The sequence below is a fragment of the Heliangelus exortis genome, chromosome 3 (genome assembly GCF_036169615.1).
Source record: "Heliangelus exortis chromosome 3, bHelExo1.hap1, whole genome shotgun sequence".
Lineage (NCBI taxonomy): Eukaryota > Metazoa > Chordata > Aves > Apodiformes > Trochilidae > Heliangelus > Heliangelus exortis.
This window is the reverse complement of record NC_092424.1, coordinates 53,335,298-53,355,694: the sequence shown is the minus strand read 5'-3', so window position 1 is coordinate 53,355,694 and position 20,397 is coordinate 53,335,298. Positions and strand designations below refer to the sequence as shown.

Here is a 20,397-nt window from a genome sequence, read left to right as displayed (position 1 = left end):
AACTAAACCACTTCAGAAAAATAGAGATATGGGAAACCTTATATCACCTTGTTGTGGGATTTCGATTCTGTGCTTTCCAGTTCACCAAGTTCTTTGGCACTCTGCCCCTTTATGCAGCTCACCTGCTTACCCAGCAGTTTTGGGAGGAGTGGCACCAAGCTGACAGCCTCCAGCAGACAAAAAAAATCATTTACCCTTCATCTGCAGCACTGGCTGTGCCCTGCTAAGGGGGTGGCCACAAGGCTCTGGCTGGGCAGAGATGCCTCTGTCACAAGTGTCCCTGGGGAGGTTTGACTGCCACAGGCTGCCCCCAGCCCTGAGACTCTGCCAGGACACCAGGGGCTTCTCTGGTCTTAGAGCTTTTCCCCCACCACATCTTCAGGTCTAGATAATGAGCTGTGTGAGCTTCCAGCTGTTTCTGCTCTTAAGTTGCTATTTATGCAAGTCCTAAACCTAACTGGTTGTCTTTTATCTTTATATGTCTGAACAATGTGTCGAGTTTTCCTTTTGCTTTTCTTTTCCAGACAAAGGGAAAAGTGTGTACAAATTTTGACTTAGCACTGGAGGGCTAAAGTAGGCATAATTGGGAGCTCTTTGCACTAATTATAGGACACAATGTTTCACTTCCATCTAACTTGTTCAAATCCAGCCCGGATGAGTGGTAACAAAGAGCCTGGGCTGGCAGACGGCCAATGTTGTGGGGTGCAGGGTGATCATGCTGTTCCTTGTCCCTGTTTCTCCTAATAGGTATTTTTTCAAACACCCTCACCAGCCCCCCTGGCAACCACGGGCACCCTCAGCCGAGGTACCACCATCCATGAGCGATGATGACTTCCCTGATCTCCCATTCCCCTTCAGGGAGGATCTCTTTCCTGTAGCACTGTCTGGTTAGGAAAAGCTTTTCCCATGTGAACTGAAACCCCAAAAGTGTCTTTGCAGAGAGTCAAAATGTGCCACATCAGGATGTTAAATGAACTGAATAAAGTCCCCAGTCAGCACGATGCCTAAGGATGTGCCTCGTTTTAAATAAAGCTGTCCAGCAGACATCAAATTAAGCTCCCTCTTTAGTATTGTGCTGCTTTCAGACTGGAAAGAAAAGTTTTAAGTAGCAGATATTTCAGTTACACAGGGAAGGAGATTTTTGTTGTTGTTGTTGTTCTTGTGGGTTTTTTCCCCCCTCTTTTATAAAAGGAGTAAGTAAATATCTTATTTGTTTGGAAAGGTAATACTCTGGTTAGCTAATCCCTTGTTTTGAAGGATCTTTCTTTTATTAGGGAAAACAGCATCTGTACCTACCCAGCTTAGCTATTTGCAGGTCACTTATCTCTGCAGTGTCTGAGAGCCAAGCATGGTCATTAAGACTTGTGTGGAATGCTAACATCTTTAAATTCTGATTGAGAATCGCATTATGGGATAAGTTCAATTCCATGTCATAGTGGGAAAACTAGAGCCTCGCTGAAGATGAGCTGGGGATTGAATCCAAGCAGTATTAATTTTGTGTCCTGGGATTTTTTTTTTTCTTCCCTTCTTAACTTTCTGTTTACTAGAGACTTTAGACCTTAATAGGTTATAAAGCTTGAGGAGGGGGGGAAACTGATACAATAAACCAAACAGTATCAGTAGGATGGAGAGCAAGAACCACCTGGCACTCCACGAGCGGCAGCCGATGAAAGGTACAAAAAGGAAATGATTGACACCAGCATACAAACACATGCCCCGACTAGACACAGCAATACAGCTCAATAGCAAAGTTATAGCCTGTGACGAGATAAAAGAACACAGGCTTTGAAAGTAAAACACTTTGTGAACATAAACTCCCCATATATTGCAGCGAGTCCCCAAGGAGCAACAGTGTGCTCTGTGCCCCTCCTTTGCTCCTGCTTGCTACAGATCCCACTCTGCAGGCAACAGGAAGGTTCAAACAAGGTCAGAGCGTCTGGCTTCTTGGCAGGAGCTGTCCTTTCTGCAAACTTAATAAATGGAGTCCAGGTGCAGAAGATATTCTTTGCAAATATGTCCTCCATCGTGCCTGTAATATTTTCCATTGCCTGGGCTGTAGTAGCTCCCAGGTTGTATTAGTCCCCTGCTGGTCAGAAAGGGGTCTGACAATGACCAGTTGCCAAGAGAAGGAACTTAATCAAATTAGAATGCATAAAAATTAACACATTTCTGAAAAAACATAACAAGAGCTGCACGCAGCTGCATAGAGCAGAGGTCTTGAACGCTCTGCTGCAGTTTTACTTCTTTGTGGCCCATATGGCACATGAAGCCTGAAAACATGCTTATGTTTGAAATAAAATGCTGCTTATCCACCTGGCTAGAAAAGCAACCTTTAAAAGCAAGATAAGCATAACAGATAAAGAATTCTCTTCCTCATGTGAAATGAGAGCTCTGGGTAAAATTAATTACTTCCCACTTTTTCCTCCTTTGTTCTGCAGTGCACTGCACTGTGATGTTCACTCTGAAGCCTACTAATAATACAAATCTCTGGCAAAATTGCAAGTTTTGGTTAAATCAACTAGGGAAGAAGAAAGAAATATAAGTCTGGAAGAGACCTCCTTAATCAACAAACGCAATTATCCGCTGTCACCATTAGTAACCTTACTATATTCTGACCAGTCAAGCATAGTTTGATAATGAATTGAAGAAGAAATGAAGCTGCTGATTTGTTGATGGGAAGCAAATTCATAAGTCAGAAAGTTAGGGCTGGAAGAAAAAACAAGCAAGGAAAAGTAAGAGGGGAAAGAAAAAAGTAAAAAATTAAAGAAACATTGGGAGATAGTAAGAGAGCACCAAAAAGGAGGGAACAAATAGCCAAAATCCTTAAGAGCCATTCTTCCATTCTGATGGTAATCAGTATGAGTTAAATGAACATAGCTTTGAGCTATGCTCATAGCTCAAAGACAGCTATGAGCCTTGTTATTGCATATGAGACATATATACCAGTTCTGATTGTAGTATAACATGCTCCATAATATCTCTGCTATTGCATAACAGATATCACTGCTCTGTGTAATGTAGCACAGGGTCATAAATTTCTGCATCAGAGTTAATCTCCCTCTTAATGTAAGTATATGTAGTTACATTACGTACAAATTTTAATCTATTGGTGTTTGCTTCCTGGGAACACATGAGTTTACTTGTGGAATTGCAAAAAAAGTGGGATTTTATCCTGATTTTTACTAAAACAATTTTGAAGTGTACAACTGGAGACATAAATGGTGTATTTGCACAATTAGTCACACAAAAGTTGTGTCTAGTTTCCATTAAGTGGTATTATTTCTAGAGCTAGTCAATGTGGGTCAAATTCAGAATTACAACATGCTGCACTACTTTGTCTCTGTGTTGTGCAGTCAAAACCACAAAGCCTCCCATGGGACTTGGGTGGCTATCCCGCTATATTCAATCAACATATTTACCAGATAGAATTCAATTAGACTTCCATACCATTTGCAGCTTCAAATCAAACTTTATTATTAGCTCACTCAAATCGCAAATACATGGAAAGCTGTGAGTGACTTTGGACGAACTAAATTAATCTAATAAATTAGTCATCCAGCTGTGCTGTGAAAACAGTTTTTTTTCCTGGAATGTTTGCTTTCAACTTACCAAGCAATGCTCCATCTCTCTATGGTTTTGGGGCAATAATATCTAACTCATAGATAGTTTTGTCCTATGCAGAGTGGCTGCTAGGCTGGTCTCAGCAAGCTGACTCTCCTTTGAAAATTGCTCAGGACTTGAAACTGTCTCCTGTCACTTCCCCTCATTTCACTTTAACCTTAACTGATGCCCAGAAGGTCCTAACTGCAGGGCACTGGAAACAAATGTACCAGAAATCCATCCTTCCACAGTTTTACCACCAGGCATTAGATATATCAGAGATCATTCTATTTAATTTATGAAGTGTGAGAATCAAATAACCTATATAAAAATTTATGTTGTGTCTCAAGATGTCCAATCGAGATTGAAATATGTCTGGTTAACTTCCAAATAAATTGACTCCTCCAGAGTTTTCTCTGAATTTTTCTCCCGGGCTAGAGTATGATTGAGTTTTATAGGCTTAACATTGTGAAGTAGCGCCGTAGAGAGAGTAGATTTGAGACATTTGCTCATACCTTAGATGTATGCTATGGTTTCAGAACCAGTGAAAAGGACTCAATTTAGGGGTGGGTTTATGATTCTGCTTTGTGTGTAATTACTGATTAAAATGGTACCATAGTGATACTTAAAGAGAATCAAACCCGATGTACTGAGGGGTAGAGACAGTGTTGCAGGAAGTATTTGTGGATGAACTCATGCTATTCAGCCAGCAGAAATTCAGCTGCCATCTTCAGGAAGAGGAGTAGAGGAGGTGTAGTTACACTTGAGTCACATTCTCCCAGAGAGGTGGATGTGGGATGCCAACATTTGTGAATCCATCCAGCACAAGATGGGCTCTCAAAAACATGAGCAAAACATCTATGAGGGCAATTTGAAGCACTGAGCACTCTCGACCAGTGTGCCCCTTGCAGGGTGTCACAGTTTAACACTGGCCCGGCAATTAAACCGAGTGACAGATGCTCTCTATTAATCTCTCTCTCCTCCCTGTTAAAGAAAGGAGAGAGAATAAGGGAGAGAGACTTATGGGTTGGAAACTAAACTACACAACTTTAATGAAACAGTAATGATAAATAGGAAAAATTACTAAATATGTACAAATATACAAATATACAGGAAAATTGATAACACGTTCCTCCTCCCTTTTCCCCCACTAACTCTCACGTCACCACCGAGGCTACAGGGAAGCCCTGGGAAAGTCCAGGCTGGACTCCTGGAGTCGGCAGCAGTCAGGAGCTGGAGGCAGGAACACACAGATATGGGCTGGCAGGGATCAGGACCACAGGCAGATGAATGGACGGGATCCTCCAAGGATGCCGAAAGAAACAGAGAACGAGAAGCAGGAAAGGCAGGAAGGGCAGGAGGCAGGAAGCTGGAAGCCCTTGTGATCCCTCAAATTTATACTGAGTATGACGTGTATGGGGTGGAATACTCTGTTTGGTCAAATCTGGCATCTATCTTGTCTGTTCCCCCTCAAAGGAGGGCTGCAGGTGGGACCTCTTTATTCCTTCTGGAGGGTAAAATGTTCCTCAGAGCTGAGCAGTGTCCTTGGCTCTGCATACCAATCTCTAGCAGTAACTATAAACATCAAGTATTATCAGTCCTAGAAGCAGACACTGTCTGAGAAACTTGCTGTTAATTTCAGCAAGTGCAACTACTTACACGAGACTTAGCTGAAAGCAAAAGTACAAGACAGAAAAATCACCTTTATCCAGGCCCAAACCAGGACACAGGGAGCTCTGCAAGCTTCTGGACTATGTGCTTAGTGGGATTCATGGGTCTTTCCTTGTGGCAGAGGCTGGCGCAGCAGGCTGTGCTGGGCTTTAGTTCCTCTCATCTGCAGAGCTAGTGACAGAACTGAACATGTGAAAATTCTGTCCAATGTGGAGAGTTCTTCTGGATGGGGGTGTATGTTCCCTCTTTGGTGCCTTTTTTTTTTTGCTGCTGATATATCATCATGCCTTGATAATTTATATGGCAGCTCTACTTATCAGTGTAAAGCTAGATGTTTGGCATGATGTGCAATGTAGTTGAAATGAGGACAAAATGGAAGAAACATGCAATGCTTTGGTAGCAATGGGGAAATGAAGTGTTGTTAAGGGGGCAGCTCCAGCAAAGAAATTGGTTGTGTGCACTCTGATCAGGAGACATTAAGAAAAATTCCATTGCAAATTCTTCAGTATCACTGAGCCTAAACAAAGCATTTTTAAAGCTCTTTCTCCATATCTAGCAAACACTTGGGGTAATGTTAATGATACCTTACTATCTGGCAAAGGAGTCTGAAAAGACTGCACCATCTTGATTTCTTTTTGTTCTGGAAATGGCAAAAGCAAGACTGGAAAACAGGCAGAAGTGTGGTTTCACAACCCATTATTTTTACCCCTTTCCTTTACTCTTTGGTAAATCTGTGGCAGAAGGTGTTTTACACTACTGACAAGAGGAGCAGGAGATTAGCTTTGTCTTTACTTTCAGATTGTGTGCTGTTTTAGGCTTTAGCTTGATGATTTTAATGAATTTTGTAGGATGTGCAAAACAGCAAAACAGAAACATGTAAATCTGTTCTTTTTGTGAAAATTTACAACTGGCACAATAATTATATTGCCTCAGGGCTGCTAAATCCTGTGTTTTTTGTTTTTTTTTTAATTGAAAATTATAACAGATTTCTTTCACTGTGTGTAGTAAATTTGACCTATGATTCTACCTACGTTTTCCTTTATTTTGCTTGAGTTCCAGCCCCTCTACTTTGCTCTTTTCATCAGCTTTTGTTTAACTTTGCCCTGCCCTTGATTGTTTTTTTTTTTTTTTTGAATAATCTAGCTCTCTCGGCCTCAGTCTTCATTAGAAAGGAAAAATAGTTTCCTAACATGTCTTACCTAACAGCCTTGTTTTTTCCCACTAAAGGTGACAAAGGTGGTTTTCTTTTCAGACCTGACAATTCTTGTCCTTTCTTCTGAGATTGCTTGCCAGCATGGAGATGCCTTTGTGTTGTGAACCCCTCTTTCACAGTTCAGCTCAGAACTGGGTTATGACCACCTTGTTGTACCTGTTGTTCAGAAAGATTTCCAGTGACAGCCAGCAGTGTTTTTTTTCACTTTGCAGTGTTGATAACAGCTATTGTTTGGTTCTTCCTATCCTGACTGGGTTCACATAAATTATTGTGTCTGTGTGTGAGGGAGCAAAGGGGGAAGAAAACAGATGGAAGAGAAGTACAGGGAGTGGATGAGTCCACAGCACATGGGAAACAATTAGTGCTGTAATCTGATTTGCTAATAATCCATTTATAAAACAGTTATGATATACACTTGTAGGAATGTGACTGATAGTAATGACAAATGATATTACTTCCTCCCCTCCCACTCTGTATTAAGGAACCTTAATTACTTGATGGCTCAAGACTTTGTGGGTGACTCATGCTACAAAGAGTCAGATGCTCAGAACACATAATGGAGCTCTTGAAAAGCTTTCATGACGATGGTGGCTCGGGCTACCTCCCTCCCATACATCCCTCTTTGCCAAAGAGTTATTAGGTAATTTAAAATAATTAAAAAGGAAATAATTAAAAGATTTTACACACACAGAAATAGCAGTTGCAGCTAATTATGTAAGTCTATCACTCCTAACACTGGAACACTATTACCATTATCAGGGAATTGCGTTTGAATTGTGACGGATAATCCTTTAGTCCTGTGTCACACTCTGGCAAGTGGGAGCTGGCTGTCTAGGTTTGTATGGAAGGAAAGAGGTGTTGGGAGCCCTTGCTCTAGCCACAACTCTGCCATAAGAAGTTTCTGGTCAGCTTTGTTCCCTGCAGATTTTTACCTAATTAAAATGTAGCAAGGAATGAAAACTCATTCATCTAATCGTAATGGGCTTGCACAGGGTGTTTTGCTAAAGACTTGGGAGTTCCTGCCTGTTTGCAGGTCCTTGTAGACTTGGGGTGTTCGAGTCACTTCCTGACAGGGAGACTGTGGGCATGGGTCATGTTAAATGGGTTAAAAACCAAAATTATCCTGTGGTCTTCTATCAGTAACATGGACATTGCCTCCATAAATGTGGTGATGGGGCTATGAGGTAATAATTTATTGAATCAATCAGCAACACAGAGCTACCTTTCATGTGGATAATGGCAGCTGCTTAACGGTGCAAAAAAAATTACATTGCTGTTTTATGGCAAGAAGATAATATCTTACCCAAATAAAGCCTTTGACACTTAAGGCATTCAGAATCTAATTATTCAGAGTGAAATTTGTCCAAAAAAAAAAAAAAAAAATTGAGAATTGAGGCAAACATTCTTCCACCTTTGGAAGATACCTGTAATACATCACTGCTGCTAACCAGAATGCCCCTAACACTGGACAGTCAACAATAGCTTAATAATAAGCTAAAAGAATATGTCCAGTCCATGAAATAGCAGCAGAAGGTAACAGTGACAATTGAATTTTTGCATATAATTTATTATTTTTGCCCCCTAAACCTGAAAGCTGTTAAAAATATTACTTGCCTGTATGTTTCATCTTATTTCAAAAAGATATGAAATAGGTATTGACCAACATATGATACTTCTGATTCAAAGAACTGCATCTTTCTGTGTATTTTCTCCTGGCTGAGATAGTGTCCCCAGAACTACAAGTGGTTCACAGCACTCAGGAAAAGAACTTCTTCGCTGTGAATTTCAAAAAGATTTTTCCTATTTTGGTTGTCTTCAGCTCTGATTGAACTCTGATTTTCAGGTCTGTTTTCATCTCTGATAGATACTTCTTCACCAAAACACCCCTTGGACTGCAGTGGAATTTCAGTTGGACCTATGGGTACACAGTACTTCTGAAAACATCAAGTGCTTGGAACAAACAAATTTTTTGAAATGGTGTGATTAGTTCACAGATTAAGAGACCACCTTCACCATGAGGGGCAGTGGCAGGATGAGACTGCCCCAGCCAAGCACAAAGCATCTTGGGGAGCAAAAGCCAGCTGTGGCCCTGAGCCTGGCAAGGGTAGCAGGGCAGGACAGAGAAAAACTTGGTCACAAGGCAGCAGCAGATGTGTCCTTCCATATTTTCAGCTGCACTGAAGAGCAGCTGTTAGTATGCATGTGCAGCTAATGTGCACATGGTTGCTGCCAGGCAGCTGTTCAGGACCATTTGGATTTGAGAGAGGGCTGAGAAGGTCCAGTGGCAGTGACTGGTACATTTTAGAACACGGTAAAGGTAATTTAAAGGTACTTTACTGTGCCCTAAAAGAAACATTCAGCTAAGAAGCTAATGGGTATGTGGGAGGGAAACCCAGCAACATTGATCTATGTGCATTCATTCTGATTTGGTTTTGACCTTTCCTCCTCAGTTTCCAGTAGTAGAGACTGAAATCAAACCCAGCTTTTTGTGTCTGCAAAGTCCTGGTCCTGATGGGTGTGCAGGAGCACACAACTGGCAAGGCTGGGTAGCACCAATTTTAGTGCCTTTTTCCCCTTACCTGCCCATTCTTCATCTAGAGTGTGTCATATATAAAACTGCTGTGCTGTGGGGGCAGATACAGTCTGAAAAATTTTGTCACTGCGGAGGCTTAACAGGAAATTGTGTGGAAGAAGGAGATTGGAAGTACTGAGAATTTTGGAGTACCTCTGAAAGAGGTATTGGTGTTCAGACCTCTGGGTGGGGATGGGGTTTCTCAGAACCCCCTCACAAACTGAGTAGATCACAGGAACAGTCAGCTTCTGTCAGTGCTTCCCAGGCTGTGGCCAATGAGCCACTGGTGGTTCAGGAAGCCACTGCCAGTGCTCTGTGGAGACATACTAACCAGAGCCACATCACTAATAGGTGGCTTTTTTGTTTTGAAATCTGGAAAGTAAAAATTTCAGGTTTTGATCTGTGAAAAATCCTAAGAGTCTATCCAAAACTTAACTGGGGAATTAATTCCTACTTGTGCATAAATAAGTTTCCCAACATAGCAAATTGCCCATGTGCTAAGTGGGGACCGGGGACCTGCAGCACACCTTGGTTGATAAAGGGTGAACCATGCTTTGTGTGGGTCCCATCCCTCCCTTGCCAAAGTACCCCATACGTACTTGCCAGAGTCTTCCTGAATCCCATAGTGGGACTGGCATCCCCTAAAGTAGAAAGCTCATTTATCCGCTCAAAAATGGGCTCTGGAGAAGTTTGTATCTTTCTGTCCCTTGACTGTAGATGAAGAGCAGGGAAAGGAAATCAGCTTTTGTGAGCACCTGCATAATTTGCATCTATGGTTGTAATATGGGCTAGCAGCATTTCCCTGACATATGCGATGTTTTGTGAGTTATGGATGGATTGTGGTTTCTAAAAGCTAAGCATTATTATGATCATGCAGTACTTTAGGAGTGGTGTAAGGAGAGGCTGTATTAAATACCATCATTAATGATCTAAAAGAAAAAAGTGAGAAGAGCATGATTACAAAATTCAGAGGATATTGAATTAGGAGGACTAGAAAGAAAATGAGATAATAAAAAGAGACCTAAAGAGATTATAAAGGTAGGCAGGGTTTTTATAGATACGGAGATTCATCCTAGAAAACTGCAGGATAATAAATCTGACGGAAAATAATCTGAAACACATATCTCCACGAGGAAGAAGGAACCTGGGAAGCAGTAATTCTGAAAGAAGTAAGATGATAATGGATAGCCAACCAAGCCTGAATTTGCAATATCATAAAGCTGCAAAATGTCCAATGTAATTTTGAGTTGCAAATGCCAACTATCGTGTCACAAAACTGATAATCTTTTTTGGAAATTGTTTATTACGACTGAATGCAAAACAGCTCAAGCAGATTTCACCTTTGAGAAGTGAGTTTTGATCTATCTAGTTACTGCACAGGGTCCTCACTACAACCAAAATACATTTCATGTGTTTCAAGATACCTAAATCTAGTGAGAGACTATTTTGTTCATGCACTGCGCATGTCACACAGACCCACCATGGCTTTCAGTGGCTGCCCGTGTGGTTGTGTGAAGTAATGTTGATAGTGTTGATAGCAACTATCACACACTTTCTTTTTTGCTTTTCCTCTTGAGGGAATGGTGTGTATGGGTGGATGGGGACCGACGGGGAAAGAAGAGGAAGATCCTTGCCCTAGTGTTTTACTGAAACGTGGAAAGAGCTGTTACTACCAAGCAGTAGGTCAAAAATCTGCTCTTCACTTGAAATGGGCAGTGGGGAAAAAGTGATGCCATTCACGGCAGTTTAAATGAAAAAAATTCAGTCTGCAATTTAGATGGGCTCAGAGCACACAGGCGGGCTATTTGTACATCTCATATGAAGAGTGAAAACTCATAACTTTGCAGTAGTTGGTGGCTTCTGCACTTCTCTTATCATACTCTCTGTTCCCAGGTCCTAGACCAGCAGTTCTCTATGCAATTTCCTTTGAGCCACAGCAGATGTCAAGACAGCAAAACTTTTTCCTGTTAAGTAATATGTTCCCGTACATACCCTGGGCTGAGATCGCTGGGCATTTTGCAGATAATGATGTGATGAACCTGTTGCAATAGGCAATAAGAGGTTAGCACAGTAAGCACAGGACAGTTTTGATATGTTCCCAGTAATGGGTATTGCTGAGAACAACTCAGTAGATCAACTGAGGAACTGTTTTGCTGCTTTTGGTTCCCGTTGTATTTTTTTAACCACTGAAATTTTCAGAGCCAGGCGGATTATATTTACAATCTCTGTATTAAATCATCATAAACCTTTAATGCTGGGAATATGACCTGTTCACAAAACCAAATGTAAGCAGTGGAGGTTTGGACTGGTTATTGAAATTGCTGTCAGTGTGAATCATACCTTTTTACCCAAGAAATAAGCTGCTGGATTTAATAAGGCAGATGTTGTGAAAATGAATGTCTCCTCCAAATAAAGCAAAACTAACATTTTACCATCTTCTGATGGTTAAAATTTATGGTGGCAGCTAAGATATGAATGAAAGTTAAATAGTCCTATTAATTTGATTACTTGTTTCCAGAGCCATCAGACATGTGGAAAGTAATATCATGTGGGAAGTGGTGTAAGATTTACACTCGCCTGAGAGAAATCACTGCTCCGTCTATCAGATTTGATAGGTGTCAGAGGGCCTTTTGAAATGAATAATAAGAGGACTGAATAATAAGAAAGATGTGTAGCTGTTTAAAACTTTTAAACATTTGGATGAATTTTTAAACTAATTAAAACAAAAGTTTAAGTAGAAGTTTTGACATATATCTGGAATATGGTAGAACTGCTCAACTGAATGTGTGAATTATCTCACACCCACTGGCATTTGTGAGGGGGATTTTTAAAGTGAAAAAGATTTTAGGGCGAATCAAATCAGAGGAAATTTGATTTGGGTTTGTCCCTGTATCCTTTTATCCTTTTACAGTACAAGAAAACTCAGCCATGTCAGGACCCTGCTTTCCAAGCCTTTGTAGGGACCCAACCCATTTTGAGAATGCAAGAACCCTCATATATGATATTTGCTCAATTTATTTTATGTCCAGATTTGCTAAGCAGTTAACTGTAGTCAAGTTCTCTTGTCTGGGGCAGTGCAATAGGCGCCAACTGTTTTAGGTCACAAACAATGCTGATGAAGAGCCTATTTATTGCCTTGCTAATGCTGCTGGCAGAACTCTGCATTGACTTCTGTGGGAGCAGTGTTAAACTGTAAAGGAGGCTTAAAGGAAACAATTATCCTGAACTGGTGAACACTTTCTGCCTTTCATCCTTTTGCTGCCTTGTGCTGGGAGGTATCCTATCCCTGGCCAGGCAGTGGAGGTCACATCTGGCTATGAGTTGCTCCAGGCATCATGGTGCAGGAGCTGCCTGGGTAGCAGAGCGGTGTAACCCAAAGCCCCCTGTTCAGAGCCAACATTTCTCTTGGAAGAGCAGTGGTTGTGGTCCAGCCTGGCACAGAGAAGGGCTGGATTGATCTCTTATTCTTCATTTGCAAGGCTCTGTAGTAAAAGACTAAGGTTTAGGATTCTACATCCATTTAACACCTGGCTAGGAATTGGGGGTAGATGTTCAGATATTAATGTGACTAAAAAGATATATGCTCAGGTTAAGGTTATTTCAAAAAAAGCAGCTCTGTCATTAATAATTTTTGGTCAGGAGCTCTGCCCGTCATCAGGAGATAAATCAGCTTGCAGCAGCTGTGACAGCTCTTTAAGTCTGAGGCCTGAACAGCTTAATTGGGGAAATGATCAATTCTAAGATGCATAGGCAAGATGACATCCTTGGTGCAGTAAATTCTTTCAGGAAGGAACATGAATAAAATGAATATATTTATGGAACAGTGATGTAATTCAGAATCTTGGCTGTTAGAGAGCCTATGCATCTTCATTCCTTTTCTGCCCTGTAGCAATTTTCCAAGGCTCCAACCTCACATAACTGTGAATGGTCTGAAAACTGCCCTAGGTGAATGCTGATTTTATAAGAATGAAGAGTCTTTCCAAACACTATGAATGAATAAAAAAATCTGCATTTCCTGGTGAGTATTATGAGTTGACTTTTTTTTGTTTGGTTGGTTGTTTTTTTTTTTACATTTAGGATAAACATAAGTCCTCAAAACCTCCTACTTGTGAGTTGCTGGAAAATATTGCTACTTTACAGTGACAACCATGTGTGCTGTCTCCATCCATAGTAATATATAACCTATAAGAAGACCCAGAAGTTTCTGTACTTCTGTGCCTGAGCAGTATTTGAAAATACCATGGCTTGGTCTTTGAATCTTTCTGGAATTAATCTTTTACTCAGCTGAGGTCACTCCAACAAAGAAATACTGATTCATCTTTTGGTAAATATATTCTTGCTTCACGGCCCTACCAACTGTCTCTGCCTCCTTGCACATCTTCCCACCAAGAAGAGCATCCTCCAGTATGTGCTGTTGCTGCCTGTAACTACCTTGCACAGCAAGGGAACTTCACCAGCCCAGTCATGTCCAGACAGAACCGAGTGAATAATGGAAATCACATGATTTATTTAAAGGTTGCATGAAATTCCTCATCAGAAAATTTGGACAACCATCTCAGGGTTCTTTGAGGAACTTGACCATGACTTCTTTCTCATAGGAACCTCTTCCCAGTGGTAGGGAGACCAGAGGCAGGGAAAATGTGGGAGGGCCCGTGCCGGGCAGCTGATTGGACTCATCCTGAGTTGGGCAGCTGATGCAGAAGAAGGACCCTGCCTGTGCAGAAGCAGCTTGCTGAAGAGACTCAAATGTGTTGTGCTGAGGATGCTGAAAAAGAAAAAAATGTGTTTGCAGATGTTGGGCTGATGCCTTCATCCTGGTCTCCTGAGGGCCTCGCTGGGGCTTCTGCAGTTTTTATGGTGCCCCACTATGGCACCCAGGGAGTCTCAGAGGGGTGTGATTTTTTACACACAGCAACTAACAATCTGGCAAGTTTTTCTCTGGACACAGTCATTACATTTTTCAGACACTGGTAGCACTGGCTGCTGGCTGGAATTTACTTTGCAAGGGAGGATGGCTCCCATCTCCTCCTGTATATTGCTGTGATTTGAAATCCTGCCTGCACCAAGTGGTTTTTGTCTCCTGATGAGAGTCATCAGGCATGAGACACACCGGCAGCTCTGGAGGAATGCCATGGCTGTGCCTTGCTGCTGCATCTCAGAGGTAAAGCTCATGCATGGAGGGAATCTGAGCAGGAAGGGGACATTGGGAGCACTGCTGCCCAGGGAGGCTGCAGATGGGCTACAGGTGGTTGCCTGCAGTTCAGTTCTGCTGCTGCAAGAGTTGTCGGTGTTGCTTTTGGCAGAGGAGGGTGCTGGGTACCTATGGCAGAAATGGGCTCTGGAGCCTGGTAGGTGTGTATTGAGCAATTTTGGTTTTAAATGAGGTTATTTTCATTCTTACAATGTGCCATGTGCCTGCACATGTTCCTGGGGATGACAAAACACTACATTAGCCACCCCTAAGTTATCATCGGTGACTTTATGCAGCAGAAATGGCTTCAGGTTATGTGAAGAACATCCATTCATGGACAGGTTCTTGATTAACCCTGCTGGTTCCCACTGAGTTGTTACAGTGAATAAAGCAAGAGGCCACACAAAAAGCACTTTCATATTGACATAACATAGAGCAGACCAAGTGCCCTTACTGTGTATTTTGTCTAAATAAATTTCATGCTGAAGTTTAAGCCACATGGCATAAATATTTCTCAGCTAGCAGGCAATGATCATGAAGCACACACTAGAGTGCATGACTCAGGCCATGAAAAGAAAAGCTTTAACCATGAACTGTGTGAACTCTAAGGAAAAACCTCCGGTTGAGCTAATATAATGTATTGGAAGTGACTTGGATACCTTCCCATCTGTGGTGTACTTTAATGAAATCTGTCCTCTCCCAGTCTGAATGCATGTGTGAGAGTGAGTGTGTACCTAATAATACAGTGAAGCAAACTCCCCAGGATTAGCTAATGAAAATAGCACTGTAAAATGAATTGAGCAAATCAATACAGCTGGAATTTCGAGCACTGTGACAAATGCAGCAGCCCGAAACTCCTCTCTTCCACTACAGCCAATATTTTATATGTGCAAGTATGTTACAAACTTCCACAATGAGACTGCTATTTGTAAACTAAAATTCACTCTGGACAGACGCATGTGCTTAGGGAAGCAAAGGAGGTAGAGGAGCTCTTCAAGTAGTGGAAGATGGGACTGTCCGTGGGACTGTCATGCTTGCCATCACAAGGAAGCCCAAAGAGACCCTCCTGAGTGATGGTGGTGTGATTAACTAGGTTCAAATGTGTGAGATAAGACAGAGGCTGAGGGAGCTGGAAATTTTTCCAGGGTCCTCATTTCCTTTTGGAATCTTCTGAGGCTTCCAGCTCAGTTGTAAGAAAATGGAACCAAAAGGAAAAGTTACCTACAAAAATAAAAGACTGTGAATGGGCCAAAGCCCCCAGATGTGGGTGCCTTATGTAGTTTCACCTTCTGGATCTTCATAAACACATACCCCTATTCCCTCCAATGTTGCAGGAACCCTCCCTTTGGGGAGTGCAGAGGAAGTTTAAACTTGCTCCATTTCAGGAGGAATTTTTTATTTTTTGCACAGGATAAGTGAAACATAATTTGAAATATGAATGTCATAATTAAGGCTAATTATTTTACCATACTTTTGCCTTCATTAGACATTGTGTTTGTAATAATTGCTGTAATCGACCATATGGTTAGTATTAACTCCTTAATTACATGAGGGCAGATGATCCCTACAGGAGGAATAGATGACTTCCAGGTCTGGAGGCGTCATGCTAGATCTTGTCACCCCAGGGAGCAGTGGGGGTTTGGCTCTCCTTCACTTCTTCCAAATGAACAGGAGGGTGAGGCTTTATACACCTCATGTGGCTGAGTGGGTTGAGAGGACCTGTAATTCCCAAATTCTTGCTGTGACCACATCTGACTGTTACTTCTGCAAAAATGCATCTGTGCCACAAAATGTGTCTGTGTGGGTGCTCCTTGTTCCTGGAGAGCAAGGGGAGGGAGCTGGCTGAATTGGAAGCCTCGCCAGGCAGGTCTGTGTGGCCCAAGCTGGGTACTTTTGGTAGTCATATTGTCATGGCATAACAGAAATATGAAGCAATTCTGTAGAAAAACTTCTCCTCTATGCATTGGTATTTATGCTGATGCACAGCACCAGCTTCAACCCTGTGCCATCAGCTGTAATTTCGAGGAGCTACAACTAGCATCTGAGTGTGTAATGGTGGTATCTACTAACTAATTCTCTTTTCCCTGGTTTGCTAATAATTCTGTCATCTTGTTGCTAATGATTCCACTCTCAAATTATTTTTTACAGTTATATTATTAAAAAAATCCAGATTAAGTACACTGTAATTGCTGAGGATTGTAGGATATATGTTAATTTTTCTTTTGTAGTGTGCCAGGCTGCCAGAATCAGTTAATCAAGTGTTTTATCTTTCTGTATAACATTTGCAATGTAAAATACTCACTGAGTAACTTCTCACCTGACCCAGTGTTAGGTGCCGTGTATTTTCACTGAGCTCGTCTTACTTTGGTTGGCTCTAGGGCCAACCATAGGGCAAGATCTACTCTTACTGCTGTTTTCTACCCAAATGTTTAAGCCATATGCTGGTTCCTTCGTTCAATTTCCTTTTTTCTGTTTCCAAGAAAACATACAGACAAATGTATTCACTCACATAGTCAACAGTGATGACGATCAGAGCGAATCCATCATCTCTTCAAAAGCTTCTTTAGTGGAGCTGTGGCAAGATTCTTTCTTAACTTCATGGTGGAAGTGCTGGTCAAATCCAGAGAGACAGGGGATAGCAAAATTATCCCAGGTCAAACTGACCCGAGATGAAGATTGGTCAGAAATAAAATTGTGTGACTTCCAAGATTTTTTTTACCCTGGATATATGCTGGTTTTTCCTTCTGGGTAATATCTTGGAAAAACATGAGGTGAAGAGGGCTTTTTGGTGGCTGCTGTAAACAAGCTGCTTCCCAAATCCCTCCTTTGTGATTTATGGTGATTTGTAAGGAAAGTAAGTGGCACCTGTATCTACTGTGGGAAGGTAAACGGAGGAATTTGTCCCTTAGTGAATATGACACAGGGGATATATTACTACTCCGAATTGCAAAGGTAGTGGGTGGAATGGGGACACCTTTTCATGGGGTGAAAATTCAGGAAGGTGTGCATTTTCAGGTGTGTTGAGATGAAACCCCAAACACAGACAATTTGAAAGGCATCTGAAAATCTGTGACTGAATGCTGGCAGGGCTTGTGCAGCCTTTAGAAACAAGCTGGTGTCTTACAAAACATACAAAGCCCTTCCAAGCATGGAATAACTACTTGATCATTTTAAATGAGGGCTATAAAAAATTACAGTAAGCACATAATAGGTGTTTTGCACCCGTGCTAAGTACTGCCAAGAAAATAGTTGCCCAAGTAAATCAATAAAGTATTATTCCCTTCCAAGGTCTTCTTGTCCCAGTCCCTGAACCTCTCATTTCAGAGGAGTACTGAAACCTGTTCAAGATTTATTTTGATGAAAGTAAGTATCTCTGCATTACCAGGCAGTAAAGAAGTTGTTTCCTGTTTCTCCAGGAGGGTTGAAAAATCCCTCTGAATGCACACTTGCATTGTAGCTATCATAAAAATGTCTACCAGCTATTGGAGACTCCAAATTGATTTTTTTTTTCTTTCCAGAAAACAAAGAATTCAGCCCAAGACCTAGGAATTGCTTCATAAGAAAACCATCTGTGTTCAAAGAGATGGACTGAATTATCCTGTCATGTAGACTGTTCAAGTTAGGTATAAAACTTTTATATTCATATTCTGTTAGTAAATAAGCCTGGGTTGAGGTAGCAGCACCTGTTCTGAGTTCGTTTCCTATAAATCAGCCTAGATGTTTAGTATGTTCCTCATTACTGGAGTGTTTGAAAACTAGCAATACACCTGAAAACCAATTTGCTGGCATGAATGTTCCAACAAAGTGGTGAATTTTCAACTCACACTGTCAATTATTGGCAGGAAGCAAACTTTGACTTGGCCCTTGTCAAGGTTAATACAATTCAGAGTCATACGGCTCCAATCAAGCTATGAAAATGCAGTGTGCAGGGTACGCCATTGCAAGAGCTGGAATTCCAAGTTTTTAACATATGCAACAAAATCTTTGCACAGGCACAGATAATCTTTGCACATACATCAAATGATTTTGTGAAAAATTTCAAAGAGCAAAGACATGGAAGAAAACATTCATCTGTTTGCAAAATGTGTGAAAGGGAGAAAAGCTGACTCAGCTCCTGGCTGTGAAAGGCTTGCCCTGCTCTGAGTGATGCTGTGCCAAGTAGCTGGCAGAGCAATGCTGCAAAGGGGAAAATACCTTGCACTCTGGGAATTGCCCCAGAAACAAACCAGAATGGTATCTGAAGCCAAGACAGTTTGGGGCAGTAAGAAGGTGAGGAGGAGGGGTGCTAACCTGCTTGGAGCAGCGGTTGGGTGGACAAGTTTCTCGTCCCTGTGTCACCTCCTGACAGCCACGAGCTCCTATGGGGAGATGCCAAGTGACCAGGCTTTGTGGACCTCCTGGCACCTTAACGTATCTCCAGGGGCTGCAAGCATCTTCCTATTGAGGAATGTGACATTTCGGGTGAGTCACCTAAACATTGCATGTCTATTTGAAGCTACTTATTTAAGCTTCTTCCAAGCAGCAACTTCTTAAGCCTCATGCCTTGAAGCCTTGACTTTATCTGGATGGGTTTTCTCAAGATACCAATCAAGGCGTGTGACTCTGTGGGATGTGAAGACCAGACTTCTGCAAGTCTGAAATCATGAAAGTTTTATCCTGCACAGAAAGTGCTGGGGCAAGGGAGCAAGCTTGCAGCACTTGGAGCTATGATGACTGAATGTGCCTCGTGCCTGTGGTTAGTGGGGGTCAGGTTTTAGCACCACATGCTGTGAGCCGCAGGTAATGGGAACAGCTCAAAAGATCCAGGGCAGCTCTTGTGTCTGTGACTGGGAGGCTCCACTACTAGAAGGAGGAGGATAAAGAGCCAGGACAAAGGAGATTTGCCACAGGAACTGGGAGTGGCTCACATGTGGCTTTTCACTCATAATGCTTGTGATTCTGTTTTCCAGAGCTGGCACAACACTGACTCTTCTCCATTATCCTACTTCGTTGAGATGGAAAACACAATTATTGATATTCCTGCACTGTCTAAGCATGGTTTCTTTTTTAAATTGAAATACTGTGTTGAGAGGAAATGTTAGTTGTGATTTTTCTGTTTTGCTTCCCTTGCTTAATTCCAAATTCCTCCCTTTTTGCTAAACTTAGAAATAAACCCCGTATTTTTTATTAAGTTCTTAATTTTTATATCTTGAATAAGCTTCTATTATTGATGTCTATCTTTATGTTTCTAATGTAGAAATCTATCAAGTCCATCAAGAAATGGTTTCCCAAACAGAATTTATTGCTAAGCTGATTATATATTAATATATACAAATGACAAATCTAAAACACAATGTCAAAAAGCAAGAAAATGCAATCAAGAATTTATTATTCTCCTATTACTATTCAGCTGGGAAAATAGCTGCTCTACTTTACCAGAATAACTTCCCCCTCCCAAATCTCACACCCAACCCAGGTTTTCTAAGTAAGTGCCATGGAATTATTTGTAATAAAATACTTTAATATATAATAATACCAGAAGTTCACCATAATTTATCCACGTATTTTTCTCACTTCTATATTCCAGATAGGCTTATTATAAAAATTTATTGTCACACATATACATTGTGTACGTGTGTGGGTCTCTAAACTTACTGGTCCGTTTTACAGATGGAATAAGCATCTTCTGCATTTCATAACCTTGCGTCTTATTCTCTTTAGTACCTGTTTCCCCATCACTGTGGATAAGGTTTCCTCTAGAAATTGTTCACACAAATGTTTCTTCCCAGGAATTACCCTATCCCAGGATTCTATTCAATGTTGTTTGTAATTAAAACCCAATAATTTCAATAAAATGCATTTGAGGAAAAAAAAAAAATAAATCTTTGCTTTTCACTTTAGAAGACGACATGGTGACAATGCCTTACAGTTCCATTTTATACCTCAGGGCATAACTGTTCATCAGGCCTTTTTCAACAGAAGGACTCATCCTGCTGACCATTTTGTTACCCTTCATCTTGGGAGATGTAAGGAGATATGGGGAAAGAATCATGTGTTGCAGTGTCATTGGTTAGCAACATCACTGCACGTTATATTGATGCCATTATATTTGCTTGCCAAGGAATGCTAATTATGGATGTATTTTGGATCAGGCAGCTCCTAGATGCCCAC

General features: G+C 41.3%; 1 long non-coding RNA gene across 2 annotated transcripts in view; it reads left to right on the top strand.

Annotated features, from left to right (window-relative positions):
* LOC139795527 (uncharacterized) overlaps nt 1-20,099 on the top strand; it is a 92,115-nt gene extending 72,016 nt beyond the window's left edge. For both annotated transcript variants that reach the window (XR_011725550.1, XR_011725549.1), the window contains exon 4: nt 17,766-20,099. This is a non-coding gene — a long non-coding RNA (uncharacterized lncRNA). The remainder of the gene's footprint in view (nt 1-17,765) is intronic.
* Nucleotides 20,100-20,397: the final 298 nt, after the last annotated feature.